General features: G+C 34.5%; 1 long non-coding RNA gene across 1 annotated transcript; it reads right to left on the bottom strand.

Annotated features, from left to right (window-relative positions):
- Window positions 1-2,473: 2,473 nt before the first annotated feature.
- LOC142634454 (uncharacterized) lies at window positions 2,474-4,751 on the bottom strand. The gene is made up of 3 exons (XR_012844185.1): window positions 4,545-4,751; window positions 3,889-3,940; window positions 2,474-2,834 (listed from the first exon to the last, which is right to left on the bottom strand). It is a non-coding gene; the product is annotated as an uncharacterized LOC142634454 (long non-coding RNA).
- Window positions 4,752-5,550: the final 799 nt, after the last annotated feature.

Genomic DNA, 5,550 nt, shown 5'->3' with positions numbered 1-5,550 from the left:
TTCACTGGTTGATGGATGCCTAGCCTTCACTTGTTTGCCAATCTGACATTGTCCATAAATACTCTTCTCCAACTTGTTTTCATCATCAAGTATCTCACACGCATACTTAGTGAACAACACATTCAACCCATTATCACAAATTTGACTAATACTCAACAAATTTACCTTTAATCCACCCACGTACCACATGTCTTCAAACACGGGCAATCTTGGGATGTCTATTGTTCCAATACCTCGGATGACTGGCTTGCTTCCATCTCCAAATGTGATAGTACCAATCTTTCTTTCAAAAAGAGTCTTGAACAAAGCTTTATTACTTGTCATGTGCTTGGAACAACCACTATCCAAATACCAAAGACAAGTATCACGTGCCTTCAAGGTAGTTAAAGTAGTATAAGAAACATAATTATTGCAAGAGGTAGTCATAGATACTCAATGATAGGATTAGCACATTTAAAAAGCCACAAAGTCCAAGCCGAAATAGATTCAATTCTCAACATAATTGCTTTTAAGTAAAGAGACAAAGATCCATGACAGCAGGGGTCAAGGATCAACTGTAGGTTAAGAAACCTATAAACAAGAGCTAACCTGCTCTGATACCACTTGTTTATTCGTTTAGACCCCTTAAATCAAATTGTTTAACCCAAATAATTAACCAAGTTGATTATTAGGTTTATAATTCATATCTAGGTTAAATAAGCATATAACATATCATGCACAAATGTGGAAAAGTAAATAACACCACAATATGATGACCTAGAAAAACCGATAAAACTAACTGTTTCAAGGTAAAAACCTATGGAGGATTTGGCATTGCTATCCTCAAGGTAAAACAAGTCTACTATAAGAGAATCAAAATTATTACAAAAGATTTAACCTTAAATCTATTGCTACTTCCTATAGTAACTTACTAATATGACCATGTGCAAGCTCCAAATCCACAGACTCCTTCTCTTCTTGGATTTATAGCAACACAAGCACCCTCACTTGTGACTTTAAGATCTCACTCAAAGCTTTCAGATCACCATCAGTAATGATCTTGTAGTAGCAACTAGGTTCTACCACCGCTTGATTGTAGATCTTACTTTAGTAGATTCTTGTGTAGTTAGAAGGTACAAACCTCTCAGATCTAACAAAGAGTAACACATAAGTCTTCTAAAAGTCTAAAAAACGTAGCTAGGGTTTCCCTTTTATATGTGGACAAGTTGGAATGAAACCCTAAATGTTTTCATGAACTTGGGCCTTGTTTAAACATTTCGTAGAATCTGATTTTTGTGATTCTCGATCAGTCGAGCTTGGCAGAAAGTGACTTCCTTTTTCTGCAGTCAGCTTGAACTTGAAGCTTGAAGCTTGAAGCTTGAAGCTTGAAACCTACACCATTAAGCATTGCCTAACACATAGACTAGATATATTTTGTTTTCAATTTGCTAACACAAATAAAATATGATTCTAAATATTTAAACTTAAATCTTTAGAACCTAACAAAGCCACTTGCTGAGGTCTTCAAGTGTGACCATGGCGCAATAGTATGTAGCTTAATATTACTATAGCTACACTGTCAGGAGCAGCATGATATTTGGTAAGCGATCTACAATTAAGCACCTTAGCAGCACTTTGCTAGTAATTCGGCAGAATTTTGACTATATCCTAGCAGAATTCTAGCAGTGTCTCAGACCATGCGTGTATTTCAACGGTATCTCATTAGTAGTGTGTCAACTCATACGAGAATTTCAGCAGAGCCATAACATAATTTAAATTGTCCCTCAACTCATACAAGTATTTTGGGAGTAACTCCATAGAATTTAAGTATTGACTTAACTCGTATGAGTATTTTAGAAGATACTTGGTGGTAGTGTTTCAACTCACACAACACAGTGCCCCAAGGTGAATTTTGGTAACCTTCATCTACTCAAAAAATGACCAATACATATAATAAATAAATAAATAAATAAAGTCTTCGAAGGTTAGGAGCCTTGTCTGAATGAAGATGGGGGAGGGGGTATTATAGAAGGCCAAAATAGAGGAGCATGTGAGGCAAGCGTGTCTAGGGTAAGCCTTGCATGCCCCCTGTCCTTAAGGTTTGTGAGCCTAACATGCCTCATTTTTAAGACATTCCAATGTTAACATTGATTTCTAAAGGCTTATTAAGGGTTTACTTAGTCTTGAAATTCCAAAAATGTGGTACCATTATCATAGCTCCGAGTGAGAAGTTATGGCTTCCAGAAGTTGGGACCTCATAAACATTTTCGAACGTTTAGTTTTTCATTGTGAAATTTTACGCATTTTCATGGAAACCTTACTGAACACAGAATCAAGCATATGTCAGTGGAAAGCTCATGAGACCAAATTTCTTTTGACGTTTTGGTTTAGGAGGGTTGTACATAACTTTGAGAAGTTGTGGGGCTCTAAAAGTGTCACGCCCCAAACCCCAAATTGTTCAAAGCGTGAGAAAGACATCTCAAGTACCTATAAATTTTTTTTTTATTTTACTTTTCGACAATTCAATCCACATAAATCCTATCAAGTATCAACATCAAGAATTATCTTAATAATTTCATTGAATATACTCTCAAAGTAAGTCAGAGCTCTAAGTATTAATTACAAAGACCATTGGCCACAAAAGAATAGAGGTATGAATAATAATTACATTTCAACAGCTTGTCCCATCAGTGGAAAACTTAGTCACAAGCATTATAATATACAAAAGAATGAGTCAAGCCTATTCTAAAATGTACATCATCAAATAAACTCCATTACAAAAGTTCAGCCTCCATCAGTAGTTAGTCTAACTACTATTAGCCACCAAAAGCTGTCTCAAAATATTGTTGCCTACTCTGAAAAGTTTATAAAAATAATAGGATGAGACTGGGCCCAGTAAGTAGCATAATTAATGGGGGTAGGGGAAATGCAAGTTCAAACTTCAATAATAATAATATGACAAGAATGGTTAAATAATGAAATACCAAATTTCTCTAAGTAACTACCTTGAAACAATATACTATAATCTGTGAGCACTAATAATATAAATTCCAAAGCCATAATATCTAATATAAGACAAATTATCACAATAATATACCACACTACCACATATACCGGTCAAGGGATCCACCCATTCACAACTGGCATGATATTGTCCTCTCTAGTATGCAGACTCTTGGCCCCATGGACAGCGGCCTCACCCATACCCTCAAGGTTTTTCTCTCCCCCCATGGGCAGCAAAGAGAGCGCGTCAAATAGGCCCTCTTTTGCATATGGTCTCTTAGCCCCATGGACAGCAGCCTCACCCACACACAATTAAGAAACCTCTTCCCCCCATGGACAGCAGGGAAGAACGCGTCATCCAAAGTGAAAGAGCACTGACCTAGATTTGATTTCGTTGTCACAAAGACTACGAAAACCAAATCGGGTGATCACCGGGAAATCACACATGGCATGGTGTTAAAACTATATAATGCTCACAAGTTACGTTACTTTAAAACACATAGTTTATATCCAAGTAGTTTCAGAAAAACCTTAAATAATCTACTTCCACAAAGTTTGTAAGGTTTTCAACTTCATTCTTGCCACAAAGATTTTCTATCAATTTCTCAAATACTAATACAAGATAAGCATCTTTAAATTTTCTATTATACCATAGAATCCATAATTTCCTTATCAAAGATTAAATAAAAGATGCTCATTTTTCTATATCAACAATTCATGCATTTCCCCAAATGCAATACCAAATATGATGCATTTTTATATATAATAATATGTAATAGGGTCACAACACGACAATTTTAAGAAAGCATATATCCATATATAATTTTTCAAAATGTGTTTGACCCAAAAACATCGTTTGTGAAATATGAAAATTTTCTAAAATTATCCCATTAAAAAACTACTTACCTCGCAACCACAAAAGCCTAACTCTCCAAGCTCCAAGGAGATTAGCTAGAACCTAAACAATTATCAAGTAAACCTATCACAATAAGTACAAACTTGAAATTGTATCTAACCAAAATTTAGGATTTGCCAAATAAACACTTAATTAGGCAAGCCTACTATTTAACCTCATCAAAATAATATATACCATTCACAAGGTTTCTCAACAAATTTATTCACAAGGTATCAACTCCAATTTATAAAGTTAACCCACTTCATAATATCTCCAACATTATGACTAATTTTCATAAGATTTACACTACATCATTAAGAGACCCATGTAGGCAAAAATCAACATATCCTCCAAGACAAGAAATTTAGAATTTCACTAACTCCAAATAAACCCAATGACAATGGCAAAATTAAATTTACCAACCATCATACATTATATCTTAAAGCCCCTAAATTTTTTCACCATACATAAACCTTGAATAGCCATTTTAGCACAAAATATATACATACCCACTCATCAAAAATTCCACCAATACAAAACCCATACATAAAAACACATAAATATCACTTCCAATGCACATAAATCACGTGGGTATCATTATCAAAACTTAGATAAAAATATCCTCAAGCAAAAGTGTAAAACCCACCAAAAGATTAGAAATTTTTACCTCAAATAAAATGATGAAGATGCTTATGGGTTCCTAAGAATTTTTCCGGTGATCTTGCCGGAAAAATGATGGTGAGATGGTGTGTTTTGGAGAGGAGGCCGGCGGGTGAGGTGAGGAATGAGTGTGTTTAGGTGAAGAGAAAACAAAGAAAAATGAAAGAGAGAAAGAAAGATGAGAGCCGGCCAAAAAGGGAGAAGAAATAAGAGAAAATGAGTGGTGGAGAGTGATGGGTAGTGGGGTTGGGGGGCACGTGGGAGGGCTTAAAACTTGACCTTTCCCTTTCTTTCTTTTTTTTAATCTGACAGGGACGTGACAAAAAGTATTGTTCGTTTATAAATTTTATAAGGAGCCACTCAAAATGATCCTTACAGAAACTTTCACGTTATATATGACTGGCACAATTAATGGACTTAGTTTTGGATCAAACCCTAATTTTGGTTGGGGCTAAAGGTTTTTGTTCATATTATTTTTTTTTCTATAATATCACATTTGGTGTATGTCTGATTGAGCTATCCATGTTGAAAGTGGTAAACCAAAAAGTGCTTCTTAATATTTCATAACAATTTGTATCTTTTGTTTTTCCATAACTGTTTGTGTCTATTATCATTCCATAACATTTATGTTTTTGAGTCTGCCACATTCTAGAATTTTTTATTATGAAAAAAAGAGTCATGACAATAATGACAGCTCTTGTAATTTCACCCTATAAAAGAGGATAGATGTATGATGTGAAAATGTGTGAAAGAAAAAATTGTAGTGAACTCTAAGGCAGTAGCTTAATCTCTTTATTTGTAAGTTTAAAGTACTCTAATAAAATTTTCATTCCTTTTTTTTTTGGAGTACTTTATTGAATTTTAAGTGAAGGCGTTATAAAGCCAACAATCCACAATTATTCGTAGTCATAACTGATCAAATGCCATAAAACATGAGGGCAACCCTTATGTTTTGTTATGAATATCTAAAGTTTGACCTAATTTGACTAATTTCAGCAAAGTTGAGGAATTTA

Source organism: Castanea sativa, chromosome 5 (assembly GCF_040712315.1).
Source record: "Castanea sativa cultivar Marrone di Chiusa Pesio chromosome 5, ASM4071231v1".
Lineage (NCBI taxonomy): Eukaryota > Viridiplantae > Streptophyta > Magnoliopsida > Fagales > Fagaceae > Castanea > Castanea sativa.
The sequence above is the reverse complement of the archived record's forward strand: the minus strand, read 5'-3'. Positions and strand labels throughout refer to the sequence as shown.